The 27,005-nt window shown below is 37.8% G+C and overlaps 10 non-coding genes and 1 pseudogene across 10 annotated transcripts; all 11 read right to left on the minus strand.

Moving 5' to 3' along the window:
• Window positions 1–503: 503 nt before the first annotated feature.
• LOC118240256 lies at window positions 504–622 on the minus strand. The gene has a single exon (XR_004775329.1). It is a non-coding gene; the product is annotated as a 5S ribosomal RNA (ribosomal RNA).
• Window positions 623–1,454: 832 nt separating this feature from the next.
• LOC118240268 lies at window positions 1,455–1,573 on the minus strand. The gene has a single exon (XR_004775331.1). It is a non-coding gene; the product is annotated as a 5S ribosomal RNA (ribosomal RNA).
• A 782-nt stretch (window positions 1,574–2,355) lies between these two features.
• Window positions 2,356–2,474, minus strand: LOC118240279. Its single transcript, XR_004775332.1, has one exon. It is a non-coding gene; the product is annotated as a 5S ribosomal RNA (ribosomal RNA).
• Window positions 2,475–3,048: 574 nt separating this feature from the next.
• LOC118240317 lies at window positions 3,049–3,167 on the minus strand (annotated as a pseudogene).
• An 813-nt stretch (window positions 3,168–3,980) lies between these two features.
• On the minus strand, window positions 3,981–4,099 carry LOC118240290. The gene has a single exon (XR_004775333.1). It is a non-coding gene; the product is annotated as a 5S ribosomal RNA (ribosomal RNA).
• A 791-nt stretch (window positions 4,100–4,890) lies between these two features.
• On the minus strand, window positions 4,891–5,009 carry LOC118240295. Its single transcript, XR_004775334.1, has one exon. It is a non-coding gene; the product is annotated as a 5S ribosomal RNA (ribosomal RNA).
• A 793-nt stretch (window positions 5,010–5,802) lies between these two features.
• On the minus strand, window positions 5,803–5,921 carry LOC118240296. Its single transcript, XR_004775335.1, has one exon. It is a non-coding gene; the product is annotated as a 5S ribosomal RNA (ribosomal RNA).
• A 792-nt stretch (window positions 5,922–6,713) lies between these two features.
• LOC118240297 lies at window positions 6,714–6,832 on the minus strand. The gene has a single exon (XR_004775336.1). It is a non-coding gene; the product is annotated as a 5S ribosomal RNA (ribosomal RNA).
• An 801-nt stretch (window positions 6,833–7,633) lies between these two features.
• LOC118240298 lies at window positions 7,634–7,752 on the minus strand. Its single transcript, XR_004775337.1, has one exon. It is a non-coding gene; the product is annotated as a 5S ribosomal RNA (ribosomal RNA).
• Window positions 7,753–8,544: 792 nt separating this feature from the next.
• Window positions 8,545–8,663, minus strand: LOC118240299. The gene has a single exon (XR_004775338.1). It is a non-coding gene; the product is annotated as a 5S ribosomal RNA (ribosomal RNA).
• Window positions 8,664–9,455: 792 nt separating this feature from the next.
• On the minus strand, window positions 9,456–9,574 carry LOC113583205. The gene has a single exon (XR_004775339.1). It is a non-coding gene; the product is annotated as a 5S ribosomal RNA (ribosomal RNA).
• Between the last annotated feature and the right edge of the window lie 17,431 nt (window positions 9,575–27,005).

The raw sequence follows: 27,005 nt of genomic DNA on the forward strand, positions 1-27,005 counted from the left end.
TAATTATTCACTGCACTTCAAATTTGAACATGATAGCTTGAACATAAATTAAAGGGATGCAATACAATCTTACAGCACCTGCTATTCCCTGGTACTAAAATATTTCTATTTAATCTGTACACTTCACATACAAGCTTGTCAGTTGCAGATTAAAGTAAAGTGATGCAACAAAAACTTACAGCATCTGCTATTCCCAGGTGCTAACAGATAGTTTTTTTAATTAATCACTGCATTTCACATCCTAGCATGTCATCTTGACAGTAAATTAAAGTGATTCAAGAGAAGCTTACAGCATCTCGTAGTCCAAGGTGCTAACAGATAGTTTTTGATGAATCACTGCACTTCACATTCAGGCATGTGAGTTGGAGAGTAAATGAAAGTGATGCAAAAAAAACTTACAGCATCTGCTATTCCCAGGTGCTAACAGATAGTTTTTTTTATTAATCACTGCACTTCACATTTGAGCATGTCAGCTTGAAAGTAAATTAAAGTGATGCAAGAAAAGCTTACAGCACCTGGTATTCCTAGGTAGGGTCCCACCTCAGTACTATCCAGGCCCAAACTTGCTTAGCTTCCAAGGTCAGATGAGATTGGGCGTTCTCAAGCTGGTGTGGCCGTAAGCCTTAAACACTTACTCAAATTGCCTAATCATAGCAAATATGATCAAAGACCAATCTGACAATTTTTTTTATTAATCCCTGCACTTGACATTCTAGAATGTTATCTTGAATGTAAATTAAATGATGCAATAAAAGCTTACAACATCTGGTATACGGAGGCACTAACAGACAGTTTTTTGATGAATCACTGCACTTCACATTCAGGCATGTGAGTTGGAGAGTAAATGAAAGTGATGCAAAAAAAAGTACAGCATCTGCTATTCCCAGGTGCTAACAGATAGTTTGAGTTAATTATTCACTGCACTTCAAATTTGAACATGATAGCTTGAACATAAATTAAAGGGATGCAATACAATCTTACAGCACCTGCTATTCCCTGGTACTAAAATATTTCTATTTAATCTGTACACTTCACATACAAGCTTGTCAGTTGCAGATTAAAGTAAAGTGATGCAACAAAAACTTACAGCATCTGCTATTCCCAGGTGCTATTACAGATAAAAACTTACAGCATCTGCTATTCCCAGGTGCTAACAGATAGTTTTTTTAATTAATCACTGCACTTCACATCCTAGCATGTCATCTTGAAAGTAAATTAAAGTGATGCAAGAGAAGCTTACAGCATCTCGTAGTCCAAGGTGCTAACAGATAGTTTTTTGATGAATCACTGCACTTCACATTCAGGCATGTGAGTTGGAGAGTAAATGAAAGTGATGCAAAAAAAACTTACAGCATCTGCTATTCCCAGGTGCTAACAGATAGTTTTTTTTATTAATCACTGCACTTCACATTTGAGCATGTCAGCTTGAAAGTAAATTAAAGTGATGCAAGAAAAGCTTACAGCACCTGGTATTCCTAGGTAGGGTCCCACCTCAGTACTATCCAGGCCCAAACTTGCTTAGCTTCCAAGGTCAGATGAGATTGGGCGTTCTCAAGCTGGTGTGGCCGTAAGCCTTAAACACTTACTCAAATTGCCTAATCATAGCAAATATGATCAAAGACCAATCTGACAATTTTTTTTATTAATCCCTGCACTTGACATTCTAGAATGTTATCTTGAATGTAAATTAAATGATGCAATAAAAGCTTACAACATCTGGTATACGGAGGCACTAACAGACAGTTTTTTGATGAATCACTGCACTTCACATTCAGGCATGTCAGTTGGAGAGTAAATTAAAGTGATGCAAAAAAAAACTTACAGCATCTGCTATTCCCAGGTGCTAACAGATAGTTTGAGTTAATTATTCACTGCACTTCAAATTTGAACATGATAGCTTGAACATAAATTAAAGGGATGCAATACAATCTTACAGCACCTGCTATTCCCTGGTACTAAAAGATTTCTATTTAATCTGTACACTTCACATACAAGCTTGTCAGTTGCAGATTAAAGTAAAGTGATGCAACAAAAACTTACAGCATCTGCTATTCCCAGGTGCTAACAGATAGTTTTTTTAATTAATCACTGCACTTCACATCCTAGCATGTCATCTTGAAAGTGATGCAAGAGAAGCTTACAGCATCTCGTAGTCCAAGGTGCTAACAGATAGTTTTTTGATGAATCACTGCACTTCACATTCAGGCATGTGAGTTGGAGAGTAAATGAAAGTGATGCAAAAAAAACTTACAGCATCTGCTATTCCCAGGTGCTAACAGATAGTTTTTTTTATTAATCACTGCACTTCACATTTGAGCATGTCAGCTTGAAAGTAAATTAAAGTGATGCAAGAAAAGCTTACAGCACCTGGTATTCCTAGGTAGGGTCCCACCTCAGTACTATCCAGGCCCAAACTTGCTTAGCTTCCAAGGTCAGATGAGATTGGGCGTTCTCAAGCTGGTGTGGCCGTAAGCCTTAAACACTTACTCAAATTGCCTAATCATAGCAAATATGATCAAAGACCAATCTGACAATTTTTTTTATTAATCCCTGCACTTGACATTCTAGAATGTTATCTTGAAAGTAAATTAAATGATGCAATAAAAGCTTACAACATCTGGTATACGGAGGCACTAACAGACAGTTTTTTTATTAATCACTGCACTTCACATTCAAGCATGTCAGTTGGAGAGTAAATTAAAGTGATGCAATAAAAACTTACAGCATCTGCTATTCCCAGGTGCTAACAGATAGTTTTTTTTAATTAATCACTGCACTTCACATCCTAGCATGTCATCTTGAAAGTAAATTAAAGTGATTCAAGAGAAGCTTACAGCATCTCGTAGTCCAAGGTGCTAACAGATAGTTTTTTGATGAATCACTGCACTTCACATTCAGGCATGTGAGTTGGAGAGTAAATGAAAGTGATGCAAAAAAAACTTACAGCATCTGCTATTCCCAGGTGCTAACAGATAGTTTTTTTTATTAATCACTGCACTTCACATTTGAGCATGTCAGCTTGAAAGTAAATTAAAGTGATGCAAGAAAAGCTTACAGCACCTGGTATTCCTAGGTAGGGTCCCACCTCAGTACTATCCAGGCCCAAACTTGCTTAGCTTCCAAGGTCAGATGAGATTGGGCGTTCTCAAGCTGGTGTGGCAGTAAGCCTTAAACACTTACTCAAATTGCCTAATCATAGCAAATATGATCAAAGACCAATCTGACAATTTTTTTTATTAATCCCTGCACTTGACATTCTAGAATGTTATCTTGAATGTAAATTAAATGATGCAATAAAAGCTTACAACATCTGGTATACGGAGGCACTAACAGACAGTTTTTTGATGAATCACTGCACTTCACATTCAGGCATGTGAGTTGGAGAGTAAATGAAAGTGATGCAAAAAAAACTTACAGCATCTGCTATTCCCAGGTGCTAACAGATAGTTTGAGTTAATTATTCACTGCACTTCAAATTTGAACATGATAGCTTGAACATAAATTAAAGGGATGCAATACAATCTTACAGCACCTGCTATTCCCTGGTACTAAAATATTTCTATTTAATCTGTACACTTCACATACAAGCTTGTCAGTTGCAGATTAAAGTAAAGTGATGCAACAAAACTTACAGCATCTGCTAAACAAAAACTTACAGCATCTGCTATTCCCAGGTGCTAACAGATAGTTTTTTTAATTAATCACTGCACTTCACATCCTAGCATGTCATCTTGAAAGTAAATTAAAGTGATGCAAGAGAAGCTTACAGCATCTCGTAGTCCAAGGTGCTAACAGATAGTTTTTGATGAATCACTGCACTTCACATTCAGGCATGTGAGTTGGAGAGTAAATGAAAGTGATGCAAAAAAAACTTACAGCATCTGCTATTCCCAGGTGCTAACAGATAGTTTTTTTTATTAATGACTGCACTTCACATTTGAGCATGTCAGCTTGAAAGTAAATTAAAGTGATGCAAGAAAAGCTTACAGCACCTGGTATTCCTAGGTAGGGTCCCACCTCAGTACTATCCAGGCCCAAACTTGCTTAGCTTCCAAGGTCAGATGAGATTGGGCGTTCTCAAGCTGGTGTGGCCGTAAGCCTTAAACACTTACTCAAATTGCCTAATCATAGCAAATATGATCAAAGACCAATCTGACAATTTTTTTTATTAATCCCTGCACTTGACATTCTAGAATGTTATCTTGAATGTAAATTAAATGATGCAATAAAAGCTTACAACATCTGGTATACGGAGGCACTAACAGACAGTTTTTTTATTAATCACTGCACTTCACATTCAAGCATGTCAGTTGGAGAGTAAATTAAAGTGATGCAATAAAAACTTACAGCATCTGCTATTCCCAGGTGCTAACAGATAGTTTGAGTTAATTATTCACTGCACTTCAAATTTGAACATGATAGCTTGAACATAAATTAAAGGGATGCAATAAAATCTTACAGCACCTGCTATTCCCTGGTACTAAAAGATTTCTATTTAATCTGTACACTTCACATACAAGCTTGTCAGTTGCAGATTAAAGTAAAGTGATGCAACAAAAACTTACAGCATCTGCTATTCCCAGGTGCTAACAGATAGTTTTTTTAATTAATCACTGCACTTCACATCCTAGCATGTCATCTTGAAAGTAAATTAAAGTGATGCAAGAGAAGCTTACAGCATCTCGTAGTCCAAGGTGCTAACAGATAGTTTTTTGATGAATCACTGCACTTCACATTCAGGCATGTGAGTTGGAGAGTAAATGAAAGTGATGCAAAAAAAACTTACAGCATCTGCTATTCCCAGGTGCTAACAGATAGTTTTTTTTATTAATCACTGCACTTCACATTTGAGCATGTCAGCTTGAAAGTAAATTAAAGTGATGCAAGAAAAGCTTACAGCACCTGGTATTCCTAGGTAGGGTCCCACCTCAGTACTATCCAGGCCCAAACTTGCTTAGCTTCCAAGGTCAGATGAGATTGGGCGTTCTCAAGCTGGTGTGGCCGTAAGCCTTAAACACTTACTCAAATTGCCTAATCATAGCAAATATGATCAAAGACCAATCTGACAATTTTTTTTATTAATCCCTGCACTTGACATTCTAGAATGTTATCTTGAATGTAAATTAAATGATGCAATAAAAGCTTACAACATCTGGTATACGGAGGCACTAACAGACAGTTTTTTTATTAATCACTGCACTTCACATTCAAGCATGTCAGTTGGAGAGTAAATTAAAGTGATGCAATAAAAACTTACAGCATCTGCTATTCCCAGGTGCTAACAGATAGTTTGATTTAATTATTCACTGCACTTCAAATTTGAACATGATAGCTTGAACATAAATTAAAGGGATGCAATAAAATCTTACAGCACCTGCTATTCCCTGGTACTAAAAGATTTCTATTTAATCTGTACACTTCACATACAAGCATTGTCAGTTGCAGATTAAATTAAAGTGATGCAACAAAAACTTACAGCATCTGCTATTCCCAGGTGCTAACAGATAGTTTTTTTTAATTAATCACTGCACTTCACATCCTAGCATGTCATCTTGAAAGTAAATTAAAGTGATGCAAGAGAAGCTTACAGCATCTCGTAGTCCAAGGTGCTAACAGATAGTTTTTTGATGAATCACTGCACTTCACATTCAGGCATGTGAGTTGGAGAGTAAATGAAAGTGATGCAAAAAAAACTTACAGCATCTGCTATTCCCAGGTGCTAACAGATAGTTTTTTTTATTAATCACTGCACTTCACATTTGAGCATGTCAGCTTGAAAGTAAATTAAAGTGATGCAAGAAAAGCTTACAGCACCTGGTATTCCTAGGTAGGGTCCCACCTCAGTACTATCCAGGCCCAAACTTGCTTAGCTTCCAAGGTCAGATGAGATTGGGCGTTCTCAAGCTGGTGTGGCCGTAAGCCTTAAACACTTACTCAAATTGCCTAATCATAGCAAATATGATCAAAGACCAATCTGACAATTTTTTTTATTAATCCCTGCACTTGACATTCTAGAATGTTATCTTGAATGTAAATTAAATGATGCAATAAAAGCTTACAACATCTGGTATACGGAGGCACTAACAGACAGTTTTTTGATTAATCACTGCACTTCACATTCAAGCATGTCAGTTGGAGAGTAAATTAAAGTGATGCAATAAAAACTTACAGCATCTGCTATTCCCAGGTGCTAGCAGATAGTTTGAGTTAATTATTCACTGCACTTCAAATTTGAACATGATAGCTTGAACATAAATTAAAGGGATGCAATACAATCTTACAGCACCTGCTATTCCCTGGTACTAAAAGATTTCTATTTAATCTGTACACTTCACATACAAGCTTGTCAGTTGCAGATTAAATTAAAGTGATGCAACAAAAACTTACAGCATCTGCTATTCCCAGGTGCTAACAGATAGTTTTTTTTAATTAATCACTGCACTTCACATCCTAGCATGTCATCTTGAAAGTAAATTAAAGTGATGCAAGAGAAGCTTACAGCATCTCGTAGTCCAAGGTGCTAACAGATAGTTTTTTGATGAATCACTGCACTTCACATTCAGGCATGTGAGTTGGAGAGTAAATGAAAGTGATGCAAAAAAAACTTACAGCATCTGCTATTCCCAGGTGCTAACAGATAGTTTTTTTTATTAATCACTGCACTTCACATTTGAGCATGTCAGCTTGAAAGTAAATTAAAGTGATGCAAGAAAAGCTTACAGCACCTGGTATTCCTAGGTAGGGTCCCACCTCAGTACTATCCAGGCCCAAACTTGCTTAGCTTCCAAGGTCAGATGAGATTGGGCGTTCTCAAGCTGGTGTGGCCGTAAGCCTTAAACACTTACTCAAATTGCCTAATCATAGCAAATATGATCAAAGACCAATCTGACAATTTTTTTTATTAATCACTGCACTTGACATTCTAGAATGTTATCTTGAAATGTAAATTAAATGATGCAATAAAAGCTTACAACATCTGGTATACGGAGGCACTAACAGACAGTTTTTTTATTAATCACTGCACTTCACATTCAAGCATGTCAGTTGGAGAGTAAATTAAAGTGATGCAATAAAAACTTACAGCATCTGCTATTCCCAGGTGCTTAGCAGATAGTTTGATTTAATTATTCACTGCACTTCAAATTTGAACATGATAGCTTGAACATAAATTAAAGGGATGCAATAAAATCTTACAGCACCTGCTATTCCCTGGTACTAAAAGATTTCTATTTAATCTGTACACTTCACATACAAGCATGTCAGTTGCAGATTAAATTAAAGTGATGCAACAAAAACTTACAGCATCTGCTATTCCCAGGTGCTAACAGATAGTTTTTTTTAATTAATCACTGCACTTCACATCCTAGCATGTCATCTTGAAAGTAAATTAAAGTGATGCAAGAGAAGCTTACAGCATCTCGTAGTCCAAGGTGCTAACAGATAGTTTTTTGATGAATCACTGCACTTCACATTCAGGCATGTGAGTTGGAGAGTAAATGAAAGTGATGCAAAAAAAACTTACAGCATACAGCATCTGCTATTCCCAGGTGCTAACAGATAGTTTTTTTTATTAATCACTGCACTTCACATTTGAGCATGTCAGCTTGAAAGTAAATTAAAGTGATGCAAGAAAAGCTTACAGCACCTGGTATTCCTAGGTAGGGTCCCACCTCAGTACTATCCAGGCCCAAACTTGCTTAGCTTCCAAGGTCAGATGAGATTGGGCGTTCTCAAGCTGGTGTGGCCGTAAGCCTTAAACACTTACTCAAATTGCCTAATCATAGCAAATATGATCAAAGACCAATCTGACAATTTTTTTTATTAATCCCTGCACTTGACATTCTAGAATGTTATCTTGAAAGTAAATTAAATGATGCAATAAAAGCTTACAACATCTGGTATACGGAGGCACTAACAGACAGTTTTTTTATTAATCACTGCACTTCACATTCAAGCATGTCAGTTGGAGAGTAAATTAAAGTGATGCAATAAAAACTTACAGCATCTGCTATTCCCAGGTGCTAAGCAGATAGTTTGATTTAATTATTCACTGCACTTCAAATTTGAACATGATAGCTTGAACATAAATTAAAGGGATGCAATAAAATCTTACAGCACCTGCTATTCCCTGGTACTAAAAGATTTCTATTTAATCTGTACACTTCACATACAAGCATGTCAGTTGCAGATTAAATTAAAGTGATGCAACAAAAACTTACAGCATCTGCTATTCCCAGGTGCTAACAGATAGTTTTTTTAATTAATCACTGCACTTCACATCCTAGCATGTCATCTTGAAAGTAAATTAAAGTGATGCAAGAGAAGCTTACAGCATCTCGTAGTCCAAGGTGCTAACAGATAGTTTTTTGATGAATCACTGCACTTCACATTCAGGCATGTGAGTTGGAGAGTAAATGAAAGTGATGCAAAAAAAACTTACAGCATCTGCTATTCCCAGGTGCTAACAGATAGTTTTTTTTATTAATCACTGCACTTCACATTTGAGCATGTCAGCTTGAAAGTAAATTAAAGTGATGCAAGAAAAGCTTACAGCACCTGGTATTCCTAGGTAGGGTCCCACCTCAGTACTATCCAGGCCCAAACTTGCTTAGCTTCCAAGGTCAGATGAGATTGGGCGTTCTCAAGCTGGTGTGGCCGTAAGCCTTAAACACTTACTCAAATTGCCTAATCATAGCAAATATGATCAAAGACCAATCTGACAATTTTTTTTATTAATCCCTGCACTTGACATTCTAGAATGTTATCTTGAAAGTAAATTAAATGATGCAATAAAAGCTTACAACATCTGGTATACGGAGGCACTAACAGACAGTTTTTTTATTAATCACTGCACTTCACATTCAAGCATGTCAGTTGGAGAGTAAATTAAAGTGATGCAATAAAAACTTACAGCATCTGCTATTCCCAGGTGCTAGCAGATAGTTTGATTTAATTATTCACTGCACTTCAAATTTGAACATGATAGCTTGAACATAAATTAAAGGGATGCAATAAAATCTTACAGCACCTGCTATTCCCTGGTACTAAAAGATTTCTATTTAATCTGTACACTTCACATACAAGCATGTCAGTTGCAGATTAAATTAAAGTGATGCAACAAAAACTTACAGCATCTGCTATTCCCAGGTGCTAACAGATAGTTTTTTTTAATTAATCACTGCACTTCACATCCTAGCATGTCATCTTGAAAGTAAATTAAAGTGATGCAAGAGAAGCTTACAGCATCTCGTAGTCCAAGGTGCTAACAGATAGTTTTTTGATGAATCACTGCACTTCACATTCAGGCATGTGAGTTGGAGAGTAAATGAAAGTGATGCAAAAAAAACTTACAGCATCTGCTATTCCCAGGTGCTAACAGATAGTTTTTTTTATTAATCACTGCACTTCACATTTGAGCATGTCAGCTTGAAAGTAAATTAAAGTGATGCAAGAAAAGCTTACAGCACCTGGTATTCCTAGGTAGGGTCCCACCTCAGTACTATCCAGGCCCAAACTTGCTTAGCTTCCAAGGTCAGATGAGATTGGGCGTTCTCAAGCTGGTGTGGCCGTAAGCCTTAAACACTTACTCAAATTGCCTAATCATAGCAAATATGATCAAAGACCAATCTGACAATTTTTTTTATTAATCCCTGCACTTGACATTCTAGAATGTTATCTTGAAAGTAAATTAAAATGATGCAATAAAAGCTGACAACATCTGGTATTCGGAGGCACTATCAGACGGTTTTTTTATTAATCCCTGCACTTGACATTCTAGCATGTTATCTGGAAAGTAAATTAAAGTGATGCAATAAAAACTTACAGTATCTGCTATTCCCAGGTGTTAACAGATAGTTTTATTTGATTAATCACTGCACTTCACATTTGAGCATGTCAGCTTGAAAGTAAATTAAAGTGATGCAAGAGAAGCTTACAGCAACTGGTAGTCCCAGGTGCTAACAGATATCTGAGGGGTTTGATTACTTGAAGAAGAATACAAAAATAAAAGATCCATGGGTAAATGAATGTTATTTTACTATATCACTATAATAGTGGACTTGGATAACTACAGTCATATTAAGACACGATGTCTGCTACTAGCTAGCTAGCTAAATGCTGCATAAACTTTTTTTTTTTAATGAATTAATTAATAATAATAATTTAAAAAAAACCACCTAAAACAGATTTCAGAGGATTAGTGCATATAAAGTTTATATATATAACACTTTGCTTGCACAGCTGATGTCTTTTCTCTGAAACCTTATGTACTTCACCATCTCTTACTATAGTACACTGCAGTTAATCACCTGGAATCTTTTTCGGGGATACACAGGCACACACATCCATATAAATTATAACACATAATATTATTCAACTCTATTATAAAATTCATATAATTATAACATATACACATTATATATACACACAAACCTAGCAAACCTATCAATAACTCAACTTTTCAGAAGAGCTCATCCTGATACGCCAATTTCAAGATTTTCTGGGAATTAAAATTAACTTATTTTTATTTTTATAATAAAACACATAGATAGCTACTTTACATTTAAGTACAGATCAACATATAACTACTACAAAAGGAAAACAACACAGCTATCATACATGATGTAGATAGATATAATACACCCATTTTATTCCAAACTCATGATGGTTTAAGTCTCAGTGTGACATAGGAAGCTGTTGCATAGGAAACGAACAGCATCGTTAACCAATATAGGTGGCTACTAAGCTGAGTTGACTAACTGCTGATGAGTATAGATATCCCAACATTAATTAAGGTTGGCTATGTAAACCGATATATTTCATATCAATAACAGAAATCAATCACGTAGGTTAGGTTAACCTAGCTAGTTTAGCTGACATTGAAATAAGCAAACATAGTTAGTTACATGAGCTAGATATCGCTAGCTAACGCTAGCTGTTTTCCCCTCAAATAGGAAACAATTCTAGCTTAGTTAACTAGCTTGGTTATTAGACAGCAGGCAAAGTGTTCCAATAAGTTGAGAAGTAGAACTAGAAGAGTAAATTCCAATATTTTCCTCAGGTAAAAACAGGTGGAGGTTAGCTATGCAGGCTGGCTAGCCAACTATAACATCACAGCTGTCACTCAACCTAGCTAAACTAGGTTAGCTAACCACCTAGAGGTTAGATAAATAGCTTTGTTTAATTTCCTTCATATTTTAAACAATAATCATCTCGAGTATTAGAAAATTAGCTTCTGTTAGACTCAATCAATAATTCTCTAAAGGTGTCTGAACAGTGTCATTTTAACTGACTTAAAGCCACTAAGAACAACTGGCAAACCAACGTATCTGTTATCTTCTTGCCTTTCTGAGAAACGTCTGTACAATGGCGGTGATATACACAAAGCACGCTGGTTCCTATCTTAACCATTTAATTATGGAGAAATTGTGCAATTTCCATTTAACAACTGCAAAAAATTACATTTAACATTTTGCTTTCAACACAAATTGCTCTATTAACCATCCCTTTTCCACCTTTTTGTACAAAATAAATAAAGGTTATAATATTTTTGAAAAAATTAATTTGTCAAACCTATCAACTGTTTGTCACGGACTGATCCGCCCCCATAAGTCACGTGGTAAGGCCCGCCGCGTGCAGGGGTCGACGTGTACTGTGAACCCCTGTTTTGTAACCACGCCCCTTCCGGATTGCATACACGGGCACAGGGTTTATCGTAAAGTGTTGATCTGTCTAGTTTCTATCCATGTGTGCTCTCTTGGTGGTTTACGTAGTTTCCGTTAATGTGTATACGTCTTCGTTTAATGTTAAATGTATAGTCATGTTTTCTGTAAGTATTATTTGTGAGTGCCACCTTTGTCATGTTTTATGTTAATAAACATGTTTCACCGACGAGGAAGTCTGTGCGTCCTGCCCCACACCCTGCGGCAGTCGGACCAGCTACATTACAGTATTTTAATTATGAAAAGGAATGTCTCACAGTGACTTCGGATTGCTGAAGTGTGGTGGGACAAGTGCTAAGGCATTTTAGCTTTATCACAATTATTACCTTTAATAAGACCTGCCAGTTTAAGGAAGCTTGTTTCTCTCCATTTACCAGCCCACTGTCTGTGATGAGGTTAGAGGTCTTCCCCATCACAGAGCAATTTTGCTGTTCATGGTGTTTGTGTTTATTAGTTCATGTATTTAAACCCCGTCTTGTTCCCGGTGTCTTTGCTGTTCATCTGTGTCTAACTGGTGTATGTTAATTCTAGCCTTCATTTGTTCAAGCCTCTTGTGTTTAATTCTAGCTGCTGTTTGTGATTATTAGTTGTTCTGTATTCTCATACTCTCTGTATTCATAAATTGAGCCTGGGCTACTCTAACAATGACCATTCTGGACTTGCCATATATGATAACATAATGATGGTGGATCTGGCATGTATGAGAAAAAAAGAAATTGTGCACTTCTGTGAAGACAGTCCTCAAGCTGTGGGTGGAGACACTGTGATTGGGGTGGTATAATGCTAATGCCTCCCCTTTTGACGTTTAAGGGGAGCCAAATCTGAAAAGCTTGTTTTAGCCCATGTTTTCTGACACAGTCAGCCCACAACAATCTGGCTGTTGTCTTATTTCACAGTTTGTGTGTTGGTATGCAGTCAAGATACCCAAATATATGTACAAGCACTAAACGTGAATTTTTCATATGTGCACTTTAAATAATTAATGCATGCATAACAGTGTAATGTTATTACACTAGACTATGGCCTTTAAGTTTTGTTTTAAGATGAGTAGAAGTTTTTGTTGTTGTTGTTTTTTGTTTGTTTGTTTTGTTTTGGGTTTTTTTGTGTGGGAGCAAGCAACTGAGGACAGGTTTCTGTGCAGGTTGGAAGTGGGTGGAAGTGTCCTCTTTGAGAAATGCCCTGTTAGGAGGAGATGGAGCAAAGAAAGAAGCCTGCTAAAGCCTGTTTTTGCAGTGTGTGCTCTTCAAGTCAAGCTGTGCTGGTGTCCTCACTTGGGTAACAATTAAAAGATTTATACACAACGCAAATGTAAATACGCTACGCATGCATGAATGAGAAAAAAGAATGAATGAATATCAGTTATTAAATCTCTAAGAATATTCCTACTTTTGCACCAAATGTGGCCTGCATATGAGTGTCAAAATAATAATGAAAACGTCACATTCTTGTATATCGTGGTCTTGGAAAATAACATGTTTTTGACATAAATGCAGGTGGCCGTGGTGATAGAACGTTCTACAGAAAGCGCTGACAACCATAAACATGAAATAAAGTTCACTTACCCATTAGCTGCAATCTCTGTCTTATCCGCTGAAAGACGTAAATTTAGTTGGCTTAACTGATCAGCTTTCAAACGTGGCCTCTATTGCCAGTAACTGTACTGAGTGGTGACATGAGCCTTTATATAAAGCGCGGTACTTGTGACGTCAGAGACAATGATATCACTCAAATGCTGGCAATAAAGACTTTCATGTTTTTGTTCTATACTAAAACTAGCAGGAATACAGCTATACATATTAATTTCATGTTTATTCTCATCATTTTGATGAGAATATCTGATGTCTTCCGACAGGGTGCATGACGAGAAGTGTTGGGGAAACCCATATCACCTGTTGATGATGCATCTGTTCACAAATACATGGGTCCAATCCATCACCTGTTCTTAAAGTAAACATGTATCACTTGTTTGTAAAATGCATATGCACCAGCTGTTTATAAATTGCACATTTACTGAATATAGAATAAAATGCAGTTCATAATAACTGAATTGTTAAGAACTTACATGATGTATCAGATTGTGTTTTATGCCATGTTTCTGATTTTTATTTTTGGTTGAAATTAATTTAAAATGTTTTGAATTTTTTTTTAATTTTTGAATTTTATTTTTATTGATTAAATCGGAAAGTTCTATATGGTCTGACTGGTTTATTTTTCTATGGTTTACCTTTCTTACACAGTTTCAGTTTAGTTCTTAATTGAACTCTCAAGCTTCAGATCTCACTTCCAGTTCCTGTGGCCTTTATTTTATGTCTGTAATAGATTTAGTGCAATTGTAATAAAATACAGACAGACCATGGATTTTAATTACAGTTGTGAAATGAATGAGTAAGTGTAAAACAATACATGAAGACATACAGAGGCATTTCTTTACTAAAATGAGATGATAATTATTACTTTTGTCAAACTCAAGGATGCTTTACGAATATCACTTTTTTACACACTCATACACCTGATGAGAAGTGGCAGCCAATTTGCACACAGTATACTCTCTATCAGAAACCACAGCCCCCTGGGTGACTGCACCAGGTGCAAGGAAAGGAGTTGGTTAAGACCAGGACAGAGCACCAACCATCACTGGACACACACACACACACACACACAGAGAGAGGACAATTTCGAGTATCCAACCCACGCATAACGTTTAGTAAATATATTCAACCGTCTAACTTTAGGCAAAAATATCCTTCTCATATGTGACATTATTGAACAGGTCAGATGCTTGCAGATTTATAAATGGGGTTTTTATTCACAGGTGACATTAATAATCCAGTGACAAGGATCTGGTGAGGTTGTGCTGGGGAAGCAGGGAGTTGTAGTTACGAAAGGGGGTGATAGTGTGACATTATGGAATTGATATCATACCACATATTAATCTGTGATGATAAAACAAAGCAAACCCCTGCCTAAAATCCAGCACACACTACAAAACTCATAAATGATCTACAAACTTGTTACCATGCAGGACAATATAACACATGGACTTTATTGTCATTATTACTGTATCATTTCACACACCAAAACCCTCCCACTAAATGTTAAAATGTTGGCTTCAGACAAAAAACAAAAAACGTGCATTTTTAAACATGCCCTTTTAAAGATTAACTGTTAATATACAAAAGTAGTCGCTGATGTTTATAAATCAGTCTTTTATACTCAAATTGATAACATGCATAGACGCTCTTGCCCTTTAAAACATCTAAAATAATACATCCCCCTCTTGTGGACAAATTAATGAACAACATCCCATGCATGTCCAAAGAACCAGCAGCCTTGTTCCACTGATCTTAGGCCAGTTTTGCAGTTGATCTGTTGATATATTAGTGAGTGTCCTCACTCGTTATATGCTATATGAGACCAGAGTTTTCCATAACACTAAAGTGGTAGAACACTGCTGATTTTAGTTTTCTATACATTTTATTTTTTTCTTTGCCGTTCCACGTTTTGGTTTGAAAGCAGTTGGGAAACACTCCTTTAACCAGGACCCGACCCCATCACTAGTTCACAACAGACAATGATAGGTAACTCAACTATATATCAACTTAAATGGTCCGCAGCAGGGTTTTAATTATATGTTAGCCACCATATGACTCAGCATAAGTACTCTGCTCAGTCAGTTTATTTGTCATGTACTTGACAAAGACAGGATTCTCAATAGCGATCATTTCTGAGGACTCTTCCCAAGACATTTTCATGATGATCTAGCTAGCTGGTATGACAAACAGGAATCATCCCATACACTAATGTTTTTTTTTTTGTTTTGTTTTTTTATCACCGAAGCCTACACTTTTGACTAGAGACAAATTTAGAGATTGTCTTTACATACCCAAATGTATGATTCGTTTGGTGTAACATTAGGTTCCCTTAGTGGTGGAAACAAACTCAGGTCCCTTTGTATGGGAGACTTGTAAAAACAACACCCACAGAAAATGGAGAAAAGGACCCAAGTGCACAACAGTTCAGAGTTACAAAATAAAAACTCAACTGCACCAGAACAGCGGTCTCTGCTATCAGTCTGCATGATTTTTAATTTTTAATTTACTTTTACTTTTTCCTTTTGTAGTATCACACCTAAACATAAGTATTCTTGGCTCACGCTAGCCGTCATATTCAGGCTAATCTGAGCTCACGCCTCAGCAGGGAAGCTAGATAATGTTAGCCAAGTTAATTTAATTTAAGCAACATTAGCTACTGTACGATTTGAGTCTTTACTAGTAAACAATGTCAGATTTCTCATTGCATTTATATATCAAAGTTCAAAGAGGTTTTATCGTCATTTCAGCTATATACAAGTACACAACAAAAACAAGAGTGTTCCTCCAGGACCATGGTGCAACACAAAACAACAGTGCAACAGAACATGCTACACAAGTGCAAACAGTCCAATATAGTGCAAAAATGTCATTAAATAAACAATAATAAATACAGAACAGGACAAATACAAAATGAGTAGACAGTGCAATTATTTAGTGCAGTACACAGTACTGGGAATATGTAAAGTGAGTTGTGCATAGGAGTCAGTGACATGCTACACTGAACATAGTCACTGGTAGCAGCCAGAACAGGTCAGAGTACAGTGCTGGTTTAGTACAGTACTCTAGCAGCAAGTAGGATAATGTGCAAGACTGCAACAGGAGTGCATAGTTTATTTGTTTGAGGTTTGACTTCAGCACTAGTCCGATGCAAAACAATGTGAGTGTGTGTATAGATGTGTGTGTGTGTGTGTGTGTGTGTGTGTGTGTGTGTGTGTGTGTGTGTGTGTGTGTGAGACTGTGTATAAGCATGTATAAAAGTGCCGATTTTTGAATCTGAATTGGAATTGGAGTTAGCCAGAGTTCAGGAGTCTGATGGCTTCTGGGAAGAAGCTGTTCCACAGTCTGGAGGTGCGGGACTGGATGCTGCGGTACCTTCTTCCTGATGGCAAAAGGGTGAACAGTTCATGTGAGGGGTGTGTGGGGTTTTTCACAATGTTGGTGGCTTTCCAGATGCAGCGTGTTATGTAGATGTTCGTGATGGAGGGAAGAGAGACCCCAATGATCTTCTCAGCTGTTCTCACTATTCTCTGGAGGGTCTTGCGGTCAAAGACGGTGCAGTTCCCAAACCAGGTAATGATGCAGCTGCTCAGGATGCTTTCTACAGTACCTCTGTAGAAGGTAGTGAGGATGGGTGATGGGAGATGGGCTTCCCTCAGCTTCCGAAGGAAGTAAAGACGTTGCTGGGCTCTCTTGGTGATGGAACTGGTGTTCAGGGTCCAGGTGAGGTTCTCCGCTATGTGAACACCAAGGAACTTGATGTTCTTGACGATCTCCATTGAGGAGCCGTTGATGGCAAGCGGGGAGTGATCTCGCCTTGCTCTCCTGAAGTCAACAACCATTTCTTTTGTCTTGTCAACATTCAGATACAGGTTGTTGACCTTACACCAGCTCACCAGTTCTCGTACCTCCTCTCTGTATGCTGACTCGTTGTGTTTGTTGATGAGACCCACCACGGTCGTGTTATCGGCGAACTTGATGATGTGATTCGAACTGTGCATTGCTGCACAGTCATGAGTCAGCAGTGTGAACAGCAGAGGGCTGAGTATGCTGCCCTGGGGAGCACCAGTACTAAGTGTGGTGGTGTTGGAAGTGCTGCTCCCAATTCGGACTGACTGAGGTCTACCAGTCAAGAAATCCAGGATCCAGTTGCAGAGGGAGGTGTTCAAGCCCAGTAAGCTCAACTTTCCAATCAGATGCTGAGGAACAATGGTGTTGAATGCTGAACTGAAGTCTATGAAAGGCATTCTTACGTAGGTGCCCTTTTTATCCAGATGTGTGAGTGCCAGATGAAGTATGGTAGAGATTGCATCATCTGTGGAGCGGATGGAGCGGTACGCGAACTGCAGGGGGTCCAGAGAAGGGGGAAGCTGGGTCTTGATGTGTCTCATGACGAGTCTCTGGAAGCACTTCATGATGATGGATGTGAGTGCGATGGGACGGTAGTCGTTGAGACACGACACCATGGGCTTCTTAGGCACAGGGACGATGGTGGTGGTCTTGAAGCATGTTGGGACCACGGCGCAGCTCAGAGAGATATTGAAGATGTCTGTCAGGACATCTGCAAGCTGGTCAGCACATTCTCTGAGCACACGACCCGGGATGTTGTCTGGTCCAGCAGCTTTCCGTGGGTTAACTCCACGCAGAGTACGCCTCACATCAGCCGCCGTCAGGCACAGCACCTGGTCATTTTGCGGAGGGATGGACTTTTCTGCTGCAACGTTGTTCTGCGCTTCAAACCGTGCATAGAAGTCATTCAGTGCATCTGGGAGGGAGGCATCACTGTCACAGGAAGGTGATGTTTTCCTGTAGTTAGTAATGGCCTGAATGCCCTCCCACATGTGCCATGTGTCACCAGTGTCCATGGATCCTCTGTGCGTGTGCACGCTTTGCTTCCCTGATCACACGTGACAGTTTGGCTCTTGTTTCCCTGAGAGCCTCTCTGTTACCCGTTCTGAAGGCTGAGTCACGGGTCTTCAGTAGCATGCGCACCTCAGCAGTCATCCATGGCTTCTGGTTGGGGCGTGTGGTGATGGTCTTGAAGACAGTAACATCATCAATGCACTTGCTGATGTAGCCAGTCACTGATGCTGTATACTCTTCCAGGTTAACAGTGCCACCATCAGTAGCAGGCTCCTTGAACGCGATCCAAGTCGTCTGCTCAAAACAGTCCTGAAGAGCAGAGATGGCTCCTGCTGGCCAGGTTCTCACCTGCTTCAGAAGCGGTTTCGAGCGTCTGACGATCGGTCTATATGGAGGAATCAACATTACCGACACGTGATCAGAGTATCCGAGGTGGGGGCGGGGCTCCGTCCGGTACGCGCCGGAAATGTTTGTGTAAACAAGATCCAGCGCGTTCGTTCCTCTCGTTGCAAAGTTCACATGTTGATGGAATTTGGGCAGTACTGACTTGACGTTTGCGTGGTTGAAGTCTCCGACGACAATAAACAGTCCGTCTGGATGAACGTTCTGCAGTTCACTAATCGCTCCATACAGCTCCTGGAGAGCCTCTCGTGTGTTCGCGCTGGGTGGAATGTACAGCGCGATTATAAACACGGAGGTGATGTAAATAAAAAGGTCGGCATCTGACAATAGCAAACTCTCCACCACCGGTGAGCAGTACTTAACGACAAGCACAGAGTTTTTACACCAGGACTCATTGATATAAATTGATGTTTTGATTTAAATAATCCCTTTAAAACATGCATTTGTTATGTTAATCCACGGTTACAAAATTTTATTTTACATTAGATAAATTTCAGTATTTTTTTGTTATATTATTGACATTTCCATGTCAATTCCTGAAATCCAGGAGAAATCTGTAAAATAAAAAGGATAAAAGGTGTTATATTACAGATTCTTTTACAGTACACTTTTTGCTGAAAAACATGTTCACACAGTTTTCAAAACCAAATCAAAAACTACACACAATAACTATAGTTCATAGTAAGAACTAATTAGACAGTGTTACAAAAACTAAAACTATTGTATTATTTATTTTTTTTTATATTCTGTAGGAAATAACATCTATTGCCAAAAGTGATTTTAATTTATTATGTCACAAAATTTCCAATATATTCCATATAGACACAATAATGAGAAGTGAAAAACCTAATTGTGGGTGGGAACAAAATGTCATATAGTCTGCTAAGGAAGTCCACAATGAATTCTGTTTTATGGATGAATTGTGACATGACGATAGACTACCCCTTTAGGCTGCATTTTCCCTCTTTGCCCAGATGCAGCCACTGTAGCTCTTTGTGTTGTGATGATGCCTTTTGGCCAGATTTAATCTAGCCTCATGAATGTAGATGCATTCAATGTGTTCAGCATTTGCTTAAAGATCAAGCATTTTCTGAATAAGTCATAACCAGGTTACAGTGCTGGGTTAGTGAATATGTATCCAATATTGTAACACAGTAATAAAACAGAATTCTACAGTAAAGTGATAGGTACTTGTGCACACACATTTTGCATTTCTTCACATCAGAATTCTTTGCAAATGAAATGAAATATATTTGTTTCATACTCATCCTAGGTTTGTTCTGAACATGTTAAATGGTTGATGTCGAAACATTCCTCATGTTGTGGAATATGCCATTGTCTTCTGATAGGTATCGTGCGGTATTGTTGAGGTAGCTGTGTTTTTTACACAGAGCCTTATAGTAGAACCTTGGGTGTGTATGTATGTGTATGTGTGCATATACCCTTCTGAGGGGCTTGTGTATTTTTGTGGTGTTGATTAATTAAACAGGGAAATACCATTCTGGTTGTAGTAGAATGTCTAGCACTGGCTGATGCAGGTGGAAGTTAGAATCAAGCCAGTCAATTAATCAGATACAAGGTCATGTCTGTTCATGCCACATGGCGGGATTAAAATAGAGGAGATATCCTGCCTGAATTAAGTGAAAAGGTAAAAGCAAACAGCCCCATATTTTGTACTGATGATGAGGGAGACACACACTACTCACCCCAGTATAAACTACAGAGTAAAGATAGATAAATAGATTTGTTGAAGTTTGTCATTGCTCAGTGTAAGTACAAGCATCTGCAAATAGTAGCATTTTGCACAGAGTGCAGAGATGGCAAGACTATGAATATATACATGATGACTACACATACATATATACAAAAACATATCTCATCAACGTACTGTGGATGTTTTTTTGTATATTTTTAAAATGTTTTTTTAGAAACACTTTCCTAAATATTGTTTGCTACTTTTTGGTGGTAAAAATGACTTATTCCCCCTTTAAACATTTGTTGTACATCCAGATATTGGAATCATTTTTGATGGAAAAAAACCCAAACACTTTTACTTTAGACATTTTAACCATTTTTAAGGTACTACTTTCTAGCCAACAGTAGGTACCTTATGTTTTTTAGCAATGACAACATGCAGTAATGCTTCTGTTGCCTGCAGTGTCTATTTCAGAGTACCTGTGGGAAAATTTTTTAATCAACAGCTCAGACAAGGTAAAGGGATACTTTGGGAAAAATTTAATTTTCATAAGTTTTCACTTCTGCCAAGACATGGCTAGAGTCCACATTTTAGTTTAGAACACATGTTGCTAACTGTTCTTACGTTACATTAGAACAAAAACTAACATTGCTAACACTGGAAGTCAACAGAAACCAAAATAGCCTTCAAAAATATGAAGCCAACCTTCTCTCAACCCACTCAAACTGTATTCAGGTCTTTAAAAATGTCACCTTCTCACCTTCTAGCTAATGTGTTTTCACGACGTAGCACAACTCACTATAAGGTATAAAGGTGAATAAAAACACCACTGCTTCAGGCTGTGACCTGGATTCTGTTTTAGCAGGTAGAGAGAAGTGCCCATTTATCTTATTTACAAAGGCCATTGCTGTTGACATCCAGTGTTTGTTAGCAATGTTAGCATTCTTTGTTCTAATTTAAAGAAAACTTGGACTCCAAACATGTCTTGGCCAATCGACTGCATATGTGAAAAATAATGTAAATATTTTTTTTGCCAAACTTTCCCTTTAAGTGGCACCGAAATAAAGACTGAAATCTGCAGTGCAACACTGTCTGGAAGATTTCAACCCTATAGGAACCGGCGACATATTAGTACTAGATTTCAGTACCAAACCTTATACATTGGTTGTATTTTTTCCATCCTGATGTTTGAGTAAGAACATGGACAAGGAATGAAATGATAGGTATAGTTATAGAGTGTAATTATTAAATTAAATAATTGTCGACAAATCAGCATACACTGTGCTGAGTTGGCACAGAATCACTAGATTGTTGCGCACCCAATGGATTGTTGGGTATGCCAATGCCCGCCAGTTTCCATGTGCAGCCTTACCTTGATGGTCCTGCCACTGTCTAAATTGTCTTTTCCCCAATGTGAGCACCTCTGATCTGTAATATAGAACTGGATAGTTGACACAATAACAAACTTTCATGGAAAAATGTGCCCAATGCTGATATATTTTTACATTGTTTTTTATAGGGAGCAAGACATTCTGTTCTAATCAAACTTTTAAACTTTTATGTGGGATGCACAAAGCCACCCACAGGTGTTTGTTTAATTAGAACAGTTTATGACTGCCTACAAGTTTTCACTATCACCTTTGGCTTGCTTTGGCTTGGGGGCGTGGACATCTGTAAAGCTGCATTGTTACATTGGCTGTTGTAAAAAGTGCTATATAAATATATTTGACTTTGACTAATTTAATCATTTTGATTTTGCAAGCAGATAGATCTTAAGTTTTCTAACATTATCTTAAGTTGTCTAGCATTAGCTTGCTAGCTAGCTAACCATGGGGGTATTAGCAAAAGATAAATAATGTTACAAATGTATGTTTTAAGATAAAATAAATCCATATTCAAGCTAAAATTACAGATCGCATTTAGTAAAACCAGTATCTTGCCTACTTTACTGTGTTTCCATTGGCGTTGTTCAGACAAATTTTCCAACAGAATAGTTTACTAGCTAGCATTATGGAAACCATGAAAGTCTTCTAATGTATTCAACCAAATGCTATATAAAATAAGTAAAATGCTGAGACTTTATTTTGCATGGTCCTTTTTAGATTACATACTAAACAGACTCTCAGTAATATATCATGTAGCAGCAGAGAAAGCATCTGAATGAATATATTCAGTTTCATTTCATAAACAGTGTTAATATAATATTAACAGTGTAAATAAGATTTGTTTATAATGTGATGGGTTGGTGTCCAAGTTCATATCTGTAGATAACCTGAAAAGTTACTGAACATGTAACAGTTGCAATAGATGCCATATTATCATATTCAACAATCTGTTATAGACTTGCTGTTGACAACATTCTGTAACTGGATTATGGTTAGGGTGAGGATTGGGCTAAGAATTGGGTGAGGTTTAGGATTAAGTTGTGGTTAAGGTTAGTTGGGTTGGTCTGAGATCTGATCACTGGTGTCTGACCCTTGAACTGTTCCACTTGTGAGTAAACTTGACTGTGGTTGTATCCAAACTCTGAACACTCTTTAACATGGCAACTTTCACTTTTTATTATTAATTATTGAGCATACCAGTATGGCAGCATGGTGAATTTAAGATTATTACATTGTTAGCAATCTAATTCTATATTATAGATCAGTGGTCTGCACCCCTATCAGCTGATGGGACAAAAGTTTCCAATTTGAAGTTTTTGCTAAGCACTCACTTCAGCCACCACTGACCTGCACATTTGCCTCAAACTTTCTGCCTTTGTTCATGACTATACCACATGTGTTTTCTAAAGCGTTTGTGATTCTTACAAGTAAATTGATCTAAGGTATTCAATTGAGAAGTCATATTGGCATAAGCTAGTCCTTTGCTGAACCCAGGTGATGAATACACTGTTGTGCACAAAAAACTCGTGCTAGTTTCACATTTGAGATTGTGAAACTATTTAAAGGTCACGTTATTAGCTATGTCACAAATCTGTGCGGAATTCATGTGGGGCTTGATAAATCACTACTTATAGCTACCTAAATTGGCCACATTAACTATTACCTGTCTAGCACTAATAATTTACTTAGTGTACACTTCAACTAACTACATTTACAGAATGCATACTTTTACTTCAGTGATGTGGTCTATAGTCAAGTGTTTACTGCCGTCCTCCAGTGCTGTGCCAGTACTGGACTAAAAATATAGTTATTGTTTACCCACCCTTTGGAATTTTTTATTATTTATAACCTGAGCTCACCATTAAAACAAAGGTACCCAACAGGAATTGTGTGATTTTGTAGGTTTAAAGCATGGTGTATGCAGCTTAAGGTTATCAAACATGCCTTCAGTTTTGTCTATATTTGACCTATATATATAAATATATAACAATATAAATTGATGCAGGTGCAATAATAAAGGGTTATTCTGAAGACATGGCCCTGTATCACAGAACGCTCCCCTCTCACAGGTCACATGGTATGACCCACCGCGTGCAGTGGGAGTTACTTGGTTGTCTTGTTTGTAACCACGCCTTTCTACTTAAAACACACCTGCACATGGTTTAGTCTTGTAATGTCTGTGTGTATTTAAACCGCTGTGGGAGTGTGCATCTATGTCAGTATTCATGTTCACGTTTGTGTTTGCAGTGTTCATGGAGTCTGTGTTAGCTGTAGCCATGTTCATGTTAACTGTTTCCGTTATATGTGAGTGTTGTTGTCTTCACTGTGTATCAATAAACGTCTGTCAACGTCGAGGGAGTCTGAACGTCCTGTTCCTTGCCCTATGGCGCTCGGACCGTTACACCCTGTAAAATGTGTTGTAGTTTGCTCTGAATTCTGTTTAAAAGTATTGTTCAGCATGTTTTGAACCTCATCTCTTCCATCTCTTTCAGTAGATGACAAAATTGTCATATTTGACAGCGAAGAATAATTAGCCCCAGGAAGCAGCATGGTAGAACTGGTTTCCTGTTCTCTGAGTATGATGACATTCTGGCCATGGGTAAGCAAGTGGACTTCAGCATTCTTGGCAATGTATGCACATTCCGCACTGGCATCTCAAGGACAGGATTATGGGGCAGTTTTCCATGTTTGTTAAGCCAGGGCTTTAAGCACAAATCACTGCAATATAAATCTCTCATAAATCTTTCCTTCATTCTCTATTTCTGCCCCTTTCTTTGTCTCTCTCTGTCACTCCTGTGTGCTGCGTAGAAATGATATGTGATTGGACACATTCCGGTTGTCTTGGGTGGTCTTCTTAATCATATGTATTGACACTGTGGAGAGGATTCACTGCTGCAGACCCACTCACTGACCATGGTAAAACTATACATTACAACAGTTTACCTTACTTCATTTACATTACTTGAATTTATCTGCCTGTGAGGTCACACCTACCCTGGTAACAAATTTTTTTTCAATGTGAGTAATGCAAGATACAAGAATGAAATACTGCTGATAATGATGATTAGTGCAAAAACTATAGGTTGTGTAATGAAACCCTGAAATATATGGGTATTGAAATAATAATAATAATTTAATATTATTGTTATTGTTGTTATTATTGTTGTTGTATAATATGACTTGTTATGAATGCACATAAGAAAATGTTGAAGAATTCAAAGAACATAGTATAAGTTCTAAGAAAATGTTGATTAATTACATTTATAAAACATGGTCTAATAAATTTATACAATTATAATGTAGATCATTGATACACACAAAGTACCTTAATCTAATTAATCTAAGTAATCATACTCTTCTGAATTTACCATCTTATGCCCAAAATTAGTACATCTAGAACTGCTGTTTCCTGTTTCAGCTTTGCAAGCTGTATTGCTCAAGAGCACATGAATACAGTGTAAATATAATATAATATGCCTGACACTCCCGGCTTAGAATCTTTCTCAGTCTTCAGACTTTGACAGGTTTGTTTTGAACACTTTTGCAATCAGAGTATCAATAGTAATTAAGTCAGCAGAATATGCTTTGAAACTATACTAGTAAACTCAGGATATACTGACTCCACAGAATCCTCCTGCAAGTGTCAGTCAGGAATGACAGTAATGACTTGAAATGTAAATCCTCATAGGAAGAACTTTGTTTAAAACACCTACTGTACATAACCAGTATCCTTTGAAAAACAATATATAAAACATCATGCAGCAATGGACAGCATTTCCTTAGCAGGGAGAGATTTGGACCCTTTGATCAACTTCATGGGTCACATGACCACAGTACTTTTAAACCACTTACACCAGTCACTGTGCCTAAAACATTTATCACTGTGGTTACTGACTGTGTTTACTCAACCCAGGTGATTTCTTTTTTCTTTTTTTTTTTCCTGTTCCACACTATAGTGTTTATGTAAATAATGTTGGAGACATTTGGAGAGAACTATCCTTTCTTGTTAGACTGTACATTCTGTTGGTTAAGGACAAACTTAAACTACACTGTATTTGGCCAAAAGTACGTGAATAGCTGATCATCACACTGATCTAATATGTTTGTCTCCCAGCCTTGCAGCTACACCAGCCTACACTCATCATGGTAGGCTTTCCTTCAGGAAGTTGGAGTGTTCTTTTTGTGTGTGTGTTTAGTCACACCATTTAGTCAATGATGTGAGATACTCTTAGGGAGAGCAGATCTGTTTTCCCACCATCTGAAGAGTTCCTGTCTGTTAAACTGCTTTTGAGAACTGAATGCTCCCTGTTATTTCCTATCGACGCTTCTTTTAAACTATTGGTGTTACTAAGCTAAGATTTTTATAGCTTTTGCACTTTAACCCTCAGTGGGCTTACTCTCTGAGCTTGCGTGGTCTACCTAAATGACGTAAGTAATAGCATTTGCAGCTGACTAGTGCAGATGTAGCAGGGCAGACCTTTTACAGTTTCATGTGGCAAAAGTGGCAGACTATGATGATGCCTTTGGAAAAACTCTGAGCTTTTCAGTACGACACATGGTTTTGTGTTTTTGTTATGATCAGCTAATGAACTGGCATGGACAGATATTCTGACCCTTGACAAGGTTGAATCAGTGACCCCAAGATTGGCTACAGCTAGGGCAATGTAGAAATGAGCAGGGACACATTCACCCTTAGGACACCAGACACACAAAAAAGGGATTTTACAGGTAATCCTTTTGTTTTAGGGTGAAAAGTTTCATGCGGTGTTTCGATTGGTAATGAGACTTTTTTAGCATTTCTGTGTGCATGACAAGAACTGGAGAATGCATGTGGTATAGTATTGTTGCTGTTTGATTTAGTATGGCCTGCCAGTGAGTTCTTAAGCCCATACCTTTTTGTTGTCATTAACTAGATACCTCACAGAAAGTGCCACTCTTATGCCATTCCCAGGCAATGGGGCAATTTCAAACTTACAATTCAGCACTACAGTCCCAGACTGCATGCTAACGAGTCTGTAGCAGCAGTGCCAGGAGTTGTCGTATGGCATTTTGGGAATTTGCCCTCATATATGCTATCTTCACCAGCAGCTTTCTGGTCAAATCAGAGCTGGAGCCACATACCAGTCTGCTTCTCAAATTGGGCCTTGTCTGTCTACCTCTTCAGCTTCCTGTCCAGTCTGAGGATAGTTCTCTTGCCTCACAGTCCCCTCCTCTCTTCACTGGGTGTGGCCTTGCAGGACCTCCCTTTCCTGTTTCTAAGGGTCTTTAGGCTCTGTGATACAATATCTTTTGGCTTGCATTTGCTTTAACTTCATGATCAAGCTTAAAATCTTCAACACTCAAAGAATGT

This window comes from Electrophorus electricus, chromosome 19 (genome assembly GCF_013358815.1).
Source record: "Electrophorus electricus isolate fEleEle1 chromosome 19, fEleEle1.pri, whole genome shotgun sequence".
NCBI classification, from domain to species: domain Eukaryota; kingdom Metazoa; phylum Chordata; class Actinopteri; order Gymnotiformes; family Gymnotidae; genus Electrophorus; species Electrophorus electricus.